This window comes from Mesoplodon densirostris, chromosome 2 (genome assembly GCF_025265405.1).
Source record: "Mesoplodon densirostris isolate mMesDen1 chromosome 2, mMesDen1 primary haplotype, whole genome shotgun sequence".
Classification (NCBI taxonomy): domain Eukaryota; kingdom Metazoa; phylum Chordata; class Mammalia; order Artiodactyla; family Ziphiidae; genus Mesoplodon; species Mesoplodon densirostris.
In genome coordinates, this window is record NC_082662.1 from 133,438,241 (window position 1) to 133,450,105 (window position 11,865).

The following is an 11,865-nucleotide window of genomic DNA, read 5'->3' on the forward strand; positions in this document are numbered from 1 at the left end:
ATGGTGTTTAATTTGACCAGGCAGATCAATGACTTTCCCCTTGAATGAAATGCTGCTACATATATGAGCAGAAAAACAAAACTGGTGTAAGGAATAGATAGCTAGTGGGAAGCAGCCACATAGCACAGGAAGATCAGCTCTGTGCTTTGTGACCACCTAGAGGGGTGAGATAGGGAGGGTGGGAGGGAGGGAGATGCAAGAGGGAAGAGATATGGGGACATATATATATGTATAACTGATTTACTTTGTTAGAAAGCGGAAACTAACACACCATTGTAAAGCAATTATACTCCAATAAAGATGTTTAAAAAAAAAAACTAGTATAAGGAGATGGAGAGACTGGGAGTCTTATTTTCCCAGCAATTAACTTTTCCTCGACCATGACCTTCCCTTTGAGTCTCCTAGACCTTGGGGATGATCGCAACCCCTTGGGTTGGGTGATGGCAACCCCATCTTCACTAGAACCTCTATAGTTCACTTTGATTTTTCCCACTCCGTCTATCCATCCCATGTATGCAGTCAGACATTTGATCTTGGACTTTTACTGACAAAATATCCTTGAATATAACCATTTCTTTTCACTCCCACTGCTACTGCTTTGGTCACTGCCTTAACTAGGGCTTTATCTTTAAGTTCTTTATATAAATATATAAATATCTATATATAAATAAAATATACAAATAAATAAAATGTAATATTAATTCTGATGATTTTAAAGTCTTTTCTTGATAAAGACTTTTCCTGATACATATACACAATATCTTATATAAATATTTGTGTATTATCTGTTCTTTTCTTAGAATTTTAGTCATATGATTCTATCTCTTGGTATGTCTAGAACTTTTTGATTGAATGCTGACTATTTTATTTGGCTTTTTAAATTTTTCTCAGTGTAAATGTTGTTTTGCTTCAAAATATTTTACTCTACCTGGAAGTAGCAAATCTTCAAAATACAATTTTTTTAATGCTTTCAAATATCAATACTGTAGGTGTCACAAAATCTAGAAAAATGACATTTGAAAATGAACTGCTGCCAGATGTGTCTCTATAAAACTTTTTCCCCACTCTTGTAGCTATATATTCTTTAACTGCCTCCTCATATGACAGTTTATGTGTTTTAGAAATAAAATTTTAAGAAATAAACTTTGTAGTTTATAGACATAGATTTCTTTTCACATGGTTGATTAGAGTTTGCTTTTAGTTATTAATAGTTTAGAAAAGTTTATTTCAGCGTCACAATTTATTATTGATAATGTCGCATTAATGTTCATTGTTAACTTTGAGAAAACCTCTATGGATTACTTCTTCATAAATATTTACTATTATAAATGCATTACTGATTTCAGTACTGCTATAGGTTTGTGCATTACAGGAATTCTGCTAAAATACTCATTCACACCATTCCATTACACACATTATTGATGGGGTATATTCTTTTATTTATTTATGTTTGAGTGTGTTGTGTCTTCGTTGCTGTGCGCAGGCTTTCTCTAGTTGCAGCGACCGGGGGATACTCTTTGTTGCGGTGTGCAGGCTTCTTATTGCGGTGGCTTCTCTTGCTGCAAAGCACAGGCTCTAGGCACACAAGTTTCAGTAGTTGTGGCTCGCAGGCTCAGTCGTTGTGGCTCACGGGCTCTAGAGCAAAGGCTCCATAGTCGTGGCACACGGTCTTAGTTGCTCCGCAGCATGTGGGATCTTCCCGGACCAGGGCTCGAACCCGTGTCCCCTGCATTGGCAGGTGGCTTCCTAACCACTGTGCCATCAGGGAAGCCCCTGGAGTATATTGGTTTTATTTATTTTTTTGCAGTATGCTGGCCTCTCACTGTTGTGGCCTCTCCCCGTTGTGGGGCACAGGCTCCGGACATGCAGGCTCAGTGGCCATGGCTCACAGGCCTAGCCACTACGCAGCATTTGGGATCTTCCCTGACTGGGGCACAAACCCGTGTCCCCTGCATCGGCAGGCAGACTCTCAACCACTGCACCACCAGGGAAGCCCTGGAGTATATTCTTGACAGAAGGAAATTTCCGTTTTGACTAAGCATTGAAGAAAACTGAATCTTTGACTTATCTTTCACATGCCTGATGATTGAAATAATTTTCCACAGAATAACTTCTGGTTTTATACTTTTCAGTTCTTTTTTTCTTCTTCAAACGCACATGCTTTGAGAGCTGTGAAGTGCAAGACATGGCTATACTGTAAGGTGGTTTTTGTCCTTACGCTTCTGTGTCTTGTGCTAGTTATGTCAGTAGGGTAGTCAGTAAGAGTACTGGAAGTTATTCCTGTAATGGGATATTATATAGTCAATTACATATGGTGCTGTCTGAAAATCACATAATAGCCTCACTTAAAACATCTCCTTATCCAGATTTCAAAAAAGCCTGTGACCAATCCAAGATGATCCAACATAGCAGAATATGATAGAAGGAAAATTGACAAAGAAATAGACGCTGGACTTACCTGATGGAAATTAAAATATCTCACATTTGACAATTTTTCAAAAACCTATAATTACATGAACTAATTTCTAGGGTTCTTCGTAGGACCTCAAAAGGAACCCATAGAGTTGTGGAACAACAATAGAAGCTACTGCGATGAGAAGCCTGGGCACCGCAACAAAGAGTAGCCCCCGCTCGCCGCAACTAGAGAAAGCCTGTACGCAGCACTGAAGACCCAACACAGCCAAAATAAAAATAAATAAATAAAAATAAATAAATTTATCTTTTAAAAAGTAATACTCAGGTTTGAGGCATGAGAAATTTGATGAGGAGAAATTAGCTAATGTTTGCAGAACTTTTAAAATATCAAACTCAGTCTCTAAGATTTTAGCATTCTATACAACATCAGTTACTTATTATTGGTTTGGGAAGGCCAATTTAAAATTTTCTCATCTTACTGTATTGAAATTCACGGCCCTAATGTTGTCCACGTTGACTATATGAATGATGAAGAAAAGTCAATCATGTATTTCATTTCCAACTGGACAGAAAACAATATTTTAAAAAGTGTTTGGCCTACTGATTTTTGATTTCTTCTAAGGCAAATGGATAGGTAATTTTTATTCCCTGGTTAGAAGAAAAATGGTGGAAGAGGGCAGGGTTAAGAATTAAGATTTCAAGAGCATGAGAGGTAGATGGCCAACCACAGTTCCTAAGGTTCAGTGCCTGTAACTGTTGCCGCCGCTTACGCATGCCAAAGCAGTGGTACGGCTGCTGCGCTCGTGTTTGCTACCACTAGAAACATTCTTGCCAGTAGTGGCGGCAGCGGGACTCCATTACCCCCTTTTTTCACTCTCTCCAGAAACTCCAGGTGGCGTCTTCCGTGGGTAACGTGGCCGACAGCACAGAACCAACAAAACGTATGCTTTCCTTCCAAGGGTTAGCTGAGCTGGCACATCGAGAATATCAGGCAGGAGATTTTGAGACATCTGAGAGACACTGCATGCAGCTCTGGAGACAAGAGCCAGGCAATACTGGTGTACTTTTATTACTTTCACCTATACACTTCCAGTGTCGAAGGCTGGACAGATCTGCCCACTTTAGTACTCTGGCAATTAAACAGAACCCTCTTCTGGCAGAAGCCTATTCAAATTTGGGGAATGTGTACAAGGAAAGAGGGCAGTTGCAGGAAGCAACTGAGCATTACCGGCATGCATTGCGTCTCAAACCAGATTTCATCGATGGTTATATTAACCTGGCAGCCGCTTTGGTAGCAGCAGGCGACATGGAAGGGGCAGTACAAGCTTAAATCTCTGCTCTTCAGTACAATCCTTCTTTGTACTGTGTTCGCAGTGACCTGGGGAACCTGCTCAAAGCCCTGGGTGGCTTAGAAGAAGCCAAGGCATGTTATTTGAAAGCAATTGAGATGCAACCGAACTTTGCAGTAGCTTGGAGTAATCTTGGCTGTGTTTTCAACGCACAAGGGGAGATTTGGCTTGCAATTCATCACTTTGAAAAGGCTGTCACCCTTGACCCCAATTTTCTGGATGCTTATATCAATTTAGGAAATGTCTTCAATGAGGCACGGATTTTTGACAGAGCTGTGGCAGCTTACCTTCGTGCCCTAAGCTTGAGTCCAAATCATGCAGTGGTACAACCTGGCTTGTGTATACTACGAGCAAGGCCTGATGGATGTGGCAATAGACACCTACAGGCGAGCTATTGAATTGCAACCACATTTCCCTGATGCTTACTGCAACCTAGCCAACGCTCTCAAAGAGAAGGGCAGTGTTGCTGAAGCAGAAGATTGTTATCATACAGCTCTCCGGCTGTGTCCCACCCATGCAGACTCTCTGAATAACCTAGCCAATATCAAAGGAGAACAGGGAAACAGTGAAGAGGCAGTTCGCTTGTATCGTAAAGCATTAGAGCTCTGCCCAGACTTTGCTGATGCCCATTCAAATTTAACAAGTGTATTGAAGCAGCAGGGGAAACGGCACGAAGCTCTGATGCATTATAAGGAGGCTATTCGAATCAGTCCTACCTTTGCTGATGCGTACTGTAATATGGGAAACACTCTATGGGAGATGCAGGATGTTCAGGGAGCCTTGCAGTGTTATACTCGTGCCGTTCAGATCAACCCTGCATTTGCGGATGCCCACAGCAATCTGACTTCCATTCACCAGGATTCAGGGAATATTCCAGAAGCAATTGCTTCTTATCGCACTGTTCTGAAGCTTCAACCTGATTTTCCTGACGCTTATTGTCATTTGGCTCATTGCCTGCAGGTTGTCTGTGATTGGACAGACTATGATGAGCGAATGAAGAAGTTGGTCAGCATTGTGGCTGACCAGTTGGAGAAGAATAGGTTGCCTTCTGTGCAGCCTCAACATAGTATGCTCTATCCTCTTCCTCATGGCTTCAGGAAGGCTATTGCTGAGAGGCATGGGAACCTCTGCTTGGCTAATATAAGTGTCCTTCATAAACCACCGTATGAACATCCAAAAGACTTGAAGCTCAGTGATGGTCGACTGCGTGTAGGATACGTGAGTTCTGACTTTGGGAATCATCCTACTTCTCACCTTATGCAGTCTATTCCAGGCATGCACAATCCTGATAAATTTGAGATATTCTGTTATGCCCTGAGCCCACATGATGGCACAAACTTCCGAGCGAAGGTGATGGCAGAAGCCAATCATTTCACTGATCTTTCTCAGATTCCATGCAATGGGAAAGCAGCTGATCGCATCCATCAAGATGGTATACACATCCTTGTAAATATGAATGGTTATACCAGGGGTGCTCGAAATGAACTCTTTGCTCTCAGGCCAGCTCCTATTCAGGCAATGTGGCTGGGGTACCCTGGGACTAGTGGCATGCTTTTCATGGATTATATCATCACTGATCAGGAAACGTCACCTGCTGAAGTTGCTGAGCAGTATTCTGAGAAACTGGCTTATATGCCCCATACATTCTTTATTGGTGATCATGCTAATATGTTCCCTCACCTGAAGAAAAAAGCCGTCATCGATTTTGAGTCCAATGGGCACCTTTATGACAATCGGATTGTGCTGAATGGCATCGACCTCCAAGCATTTCTTGATAGTCTATCAGATGTGCAAATAGTCAAGATGAAATGTCCTGATGGAGAAGACAGCGCAGACAGCAGTAATACAGCTCTTAATATGCCTGTCATTCCTATGAATACTGTTGCAGAAGCAGTTATTGAAATGATTAACAGAGGACAAATTCAGATTACAATGAATGGATTCAGTATTAGCAATGGCCTGGCAACTACCCTGATCAACAATAAGGCTGCCACTGGAGAGGAGGTTCCCCGTACCATTATTGTAACCACACGTTCTCAGTGTGGGTTACCGGAAGATGCCACTGTGTACTGTAACTTTAATCAGTTATACAAAATTGACCCATCTACTTTGCAGATGTGGGCAAATATTCTGAAGCGTGTTCCCAATAGTGTACTGTGGCTGTTGCGTTTTCCAGCAGCAGGAGAAGCTAATATTCAACAGTACACACAAAATGTGGGCCTTCTCCCAAACTGTATCATTTTTTCCCCTGTTGCTCCTAAAGAGGAACATGTTCGGAGAGGCCAGCTGGCTGATGTCTGCTTGGACACTCCACTCTGTAATGGCCACACCACAGGGATGGATGTCCTTTGGGCAGGGACCCCCATGGTGACTATGCCAGGAGAGACTCTTGCTTCCCGAGTTGCAGGTTCCCAGCTCACTTGTTTAGGCTGTCTTGAGCTGATTGCTAAAAATAGGCAAGAATATGAAGAGATAGCTGTGAAACTGGGAACTGATCTCGAATACCTGAAGAAAATTCGTGGCAAAGTCTGGAAGCAGAGAACATCTAGCCCTCTGTTCAACACCAAACAATACACAATGGAACTAGAGCGGCTCTATCTACAGATGTGGGAGCATTATGCAGCTGGCAACAAACCTGATCACATGATTAAGCCTGTTGAAGTCACTGAGTCGGCCTAAATAACGACTGTGTGCCCAGGAGAATTATCCCTGTAGCTGAGCCTCAACCTTCTGGGGGAAAGGGAACTACTTTTTCAATATCATGGTGCAGATGGGTGACAGACAATGATAAGAAATAGCACAGCCAGACTTGCTTCCTGCATGATCACGATAGGGAGAGACCCAAGAGATGCGAAACTGCTGTTCCACAAGGAGTCTCCATCGAATTTTGCAGCAGCCAGGTGTCTGGAGGGTCTGGAAGGTAAGTCTGGAAGGTCTGATCTCCCTTGGTCTCCCAGGGGATGGATGGTTAGTGTGGAAGGGAGATAGAGATTGCCCAGCCGTTTTGTGATTATCATGGATTGATTGAGTCTTCTGAATTAATTTTTTTCTTTATATCTTGGGTATTGGAGCTTTTAAAAATGTTTGGTTTCAGGTATTTTTATTCATGTGAAGTGTATATGATTCTCTTGAGATAAGGTTTTAAGCTAAAATATTCCTTGTTTTAGTTTCTGAACTCTACCGATAAATGGGGACTTTGCTGGTGTAGTCTTTTTATAGGTTTTATAAACCACTTGAGCCTATATCAGTCACTTTAGTGTCTGACATAACGTTTGGAACTCTCAGTGCTTTGTTGGTTTGTAGATGATGGCTTCAATTCTTTTTCTGGTCCGTTTCCTTCTTCCCTTCCCCCCACTTTAAAAATTATCCTGTAACTTGGCTAACAAAATACCAAGTGTGATTCACAACCTCCCAGAGTGTTTCTCTTCAACACATCATCTGGTGCCAAATGAAGATTCTTAGGAGTACTTATTAATTATAAAGGGCACAGTTGTGGTACTGTCACTGACGATAATAATAATGGATTTTTGGCCTAGAGTTTTGACCTATTTCACCAGTGTTTTACCGTTGACTGCCCCTCTATGCTGCTTCCAAAAGTGAGACTGTGTGATACGGTTTTTACTTTCATTTCTAAAGTTTGTTTTTTTTTTTAGGTGAGTCCTGTTCTTCCTTTTTCTTTCAGCAGAAATGAAATCCCAGGTAAGTATAAGTATTCAAATATTTGATCAGTAAGTCACAGTTGTCTCCAGTACATTAAATAACTTTCATCAAAAAACATGTTATAGGTAAAAAGCTCTGAAGGACCAGCTATGTATATGATAATTATGTTTCAGGCCTTCTAGGGTATTATATATAATAACTTGTCTTCTGGTTGTGGTCTTGAAGTCTTTATGGATTCAGCCTCAGTAGTAGCGAACTGCACTGCTACTTGGTTTGGAGTACAAATTAGACTTTAGCCCTCCTGGAGGTTGAGTTTTTGGTATTGAAAACCATAGGAATGAAATTATTGTATTTCAACAAAGGATCGAGGGCTTGAGGCTTAAACAAGCCAACATATGTGTGGGAAGCAGTCAGCCTTGAGAGCAGGCTGCGGACATGCCAGGCATGCCGCCGCTGCTCGAAGGGACTGTCCCTACTTGTTCCCCTCCTTGTTCCATTCCACGGGAGATAAATCACCAGGGCCCAGAAATCAGAAAGAATGTAAAATGAGACAAGCAAATCTGTCTCCACCCTGCACGTGCAGGTTATTTTGGATGATTCTGGGTTTATGGGTTTTCTCCCAGGGAAGTTAACCTTGAGCCGAGACAGTCATTAGATCATGTAAACCACCGTCTGGCAACCTTCCCTTTTCTAGTCTATATAATCTGCAACTGTAGCATAATAAAACTTGCCTTGCAACCATCAGTTGTCTTGGTCCTTCTGACCCCATTCGTCGGTGCTACTTCAGTTCCTTACCCCGTCCCTTCTGACCCTGGGTGGTGAAATCCTCTTTCTGAGGCTGGTCCGCGGCAAGTGGCACCCAAACAGGGACCTGAAGCATGAAGCCAATGAAAAGAAAAAGAAAGTGCAGGTAAGAGAACCCTTATGCAAAATATGTGTGGACACGAGTAAAAGTGAAACTAATAGAGGCATAAGGCAACAGTCAGAAGTAAAATAAGATGGGGCAAAAGGGCTCAAAGGAGCGTGAATTATTTGCTCCGGTTTTACTTTTGATGCTTCAAGCTCGGGGTAATAAAGTTTCTACCTCACAGTTGACTGAATTTTTGCAGCATATCCATGATGTATCTCCCTGGTTTCCTGATGGGGGCTCTGTGACATAGAAATCTGGCAGAAAGTTGGAGAAGATTTAAAAAATTATTATGAGTCTCGAGGGCCTACTCATACTGCCGTTGTTACATTTAGTTTGTGGAATCTGATAAAAATATGTTTAGGTTCTTCTCATGATAGTGTTGATTTGAATGTAAAGTCAGAAAAACATAAGCCTCTGACAGAAGAAAAGACTGTATTATCAGCTACTGTGTCGCCACTTCCTAAACCAAAAGAGCTAATTAATTTAAATATTTCAGATGAAGAGGAACATTTTGACTTAACAGATGAGGCTTTTAAACATAAAAGAGAGAAATATCCTGAGGATGATTTTCTAATGGCTATAATAGATAAGTCACTGCAAAAGCTGCAAATTAGTAAGGACTGTCTTCCTCAAAATTCTCCATCTGTAAAAATGCTCAGTCCCTTGCAACGTGCTGTACAAGCAGCAATAAAACGAGGAGAAGATCCTATTTTCTGTTGTCCTGTCACGGAAAGACCTGATCCTAATAATCCTCAACAGGCTATTAGGGAGCATCAGGCTCTTCCTTTTAAAGTTTTGAAAGATTTAAAATCTGCTTGTGCTCAATATGGGCCCACTGCTCCTTTTACTACTGCTATGGTTGACACTATTACAGGAGAAGCTCTTCCCCCTGCTGATTGGCAGTCTATTGCACGAGCTTGTTTAAATGGTGGAGATTATTTAATATGGAAGTTTGATTTTTATGAACGGGCTGCTGAACAAGCAGAAAAGAATGCTATCCATGATATTCCAGTTGATTATCATATGTTGATTGGGGAAAGACCATATATCTCTTTACAAGATCGATTAACTTATCCCTTTGTTGCTTATCCTCAAATAAATCATTTGGCATTACAAGCCTGGAGGAAATTATCTTCTACACACAAAACTGAGGATCTTTCAAAAATTAGACAGGGACCTGATGAACCATATGCTGATTTTGTAGATAGATTGTTACAGCCGGTGGGGAGGCTCATTGTGGATGGACTCACTGGTACAATTGTAGTTAAGCAACTTGCTTTTGAAAATGCTAATAATGCATGTCAGGCTGCGATTCGACCTTGGAGAAAACGGGGAACATTGAAGGATTATATTCGCCTTTGTGCAGACATTGGGCCTGCTTATATACAGGGTGCTGCTATGGCTGCAGCATTAACTAAAGTGGGGTTTAAAAACAATCCAAAGAGAACAAAGACTAGTTTTAAATGCGGAAAGGCAGGTCATTTTTCTGGAGAATGTAGATCTTTTCACTGTAACCCTGGTCCTTCCTTCCCTACTCAAAACCCTCCAGATGGTCAGAAAATCCCTGGTTTATGCCCTAAATGCAATAGGGGAAAACGTTGGGCACGAGATTGTCGCTCAGTGGCCCACAAGGATGGAACACCACTGTCGGGAAACTCCTCCCGGGGCCTTTCCCGGCCCCAACAGATAATAGGGGCAATGTCTGTGTATCCTCCTCAAACTATCAATCAGACATTAACTAAAAACAAAAACATACAATATCTTTGCTCTCCAGAGATACAGCAGGAAGCGCAGGACTGGACCACAGTACCTCCGCCTGATATGTATTAACTCCTGAAATGGGTCCTCAGGCCTTCTCTATGGGCATCTATGGACCTTTACCCAAGGGTTTGATGGGACTATTATTGGGAAGAAGTAGTGTCACCATGAAGGGTTTAACTATTATGCCAGGAGTCATAGATTGTGACTACGAAGGAGAAATAAAAATCATGGCACAAACTATTAAAAATATAATAATGATTTCTCCTGGGGATAAAATTGCACAATTGCTACTTTTGCCCTTTGTACCTCATGGACAAATTTTACAACATCAAAAGAGAGACACAAAGGCTTTTGGATCATCTAATGCTGCCTACTGGATTCAGAAGATAGGGAAAGAACGTCCAGAAAGGAAATGAACCATTAATGGAAAGGTTTTTTCAGGTTTGTTAGACACTGGAGCTGATGTCTCTGTTATGACACAGATTCACTGGCATAAACATTGGCCCGTTAGTCCTACTATTACAGAACTTCAAGGAATAGGACAGAGTTCTTCTCCTATGCAAAGTAGTCAGTTATTATTATGGCAAGATAGTGAGGGCCATTCAGGATACTTCCAGCCTTATGTTTTGCCTAGGCTGCCTTTAAACCTCTGGGGCCGAGATATATTAAAAGAAATGGGAGTATTACTTTATAGTCCAAATTCTCAAGTCTCTAATATGATGTTGGATCAAGGATTTCTTCCCACAAAAGGACTGGGGACAAATCAACAAGGAACTGTCTATCCTATTGATGTGAAAATTAAAAATGATAGACAAGGTTTGGGTTTTTCTTAGGGGCCTTGGATTCTCCTCCACTCACTGCTGATCCAATTACTTGGCTGAGTGATGACCCTGTATGGGTGGGCCAATGGCCCCTCACAAAGGAGAAATTAGAAACTGCAGAGCAATTAGTACTGGAGCAATTAGGGCATTTAGAAATTTCCAATAGTCCTTGGAATACTCCTATTTTTATTACCAAGAAAAAATCTGGAAAATATAGGTTATTACCGGATCTAAGAGCTGTTAATAAAACTATGCTAATAATGGGAGCTCTTCAAGCAGGTCTACCCTCTCCAACAGCCATACCACACAATTATCATCTTTTAGTTATAGATTTAAAAGATTGTTTTTTTCACTATTCCTTTGTTTCCTGAAGACAGAAAACATTTTGCTTTTAGCTTGCCTTCCTTAAATTTTAAGGAACCCATGAGGAGATTTCAATGGAAAGTATTGCCTCAGGGCATGGCAGATTGTCCTACATTATGCCAAAACTATGTGGCTCAGGCCTTAACTCCTGTGAGAAAAAGGTTTCCAACGTTATATCTCATACATTATATGGATGATATACTTTTAGCCACAGATAATATTTCTTTATTAGAGACTGCTTTTCAATTTTTACAACAATCCTTACAATCATTTGGCTTGGTCATTGCCTCAGAAAAAATTCAAAGACAATCTCCATTTTTCTATTTGGGAAAATATATTGATAACACTACCATTAGGCCTCAAAAACTGCAAATTCGAGTTGATAATTTAAAAACATTAAAGGATTTTCAAAAATTACTTGGAGATATTAATTGGCCAAGGCCTTCCTTAAAACTTACTACTGCTCAATTAGAGCCTTTGTTTGATATTCTTAAAGGTGACTCAGATCCTTCTACTTCACGCTCTATGACTCCAGAAGCACTTCAAGCTTTACAAATAGTTAATAGAGCTATCAGCTCTGCACAAT

The 11,865-nt window shown here is 41.1% G+C and overlaps 1 pseudogene; it reads left to right on the forward strand.

Moving 5' to 3' along the window:
• The first annotated feature begins 380 nt into the window (after positions 1-380).
• On the forward strand, positions 381-6,460 carry LOC132476162 (UDP-N-acetylglucosamine--peptide N-acetylglucosaminyltransferase 110 kDa subunit-like; annotated as a pseudogene).
• The last annotated feature ends 5,405 nt before the right edge of the window (positions 6,461-11,865 follow it).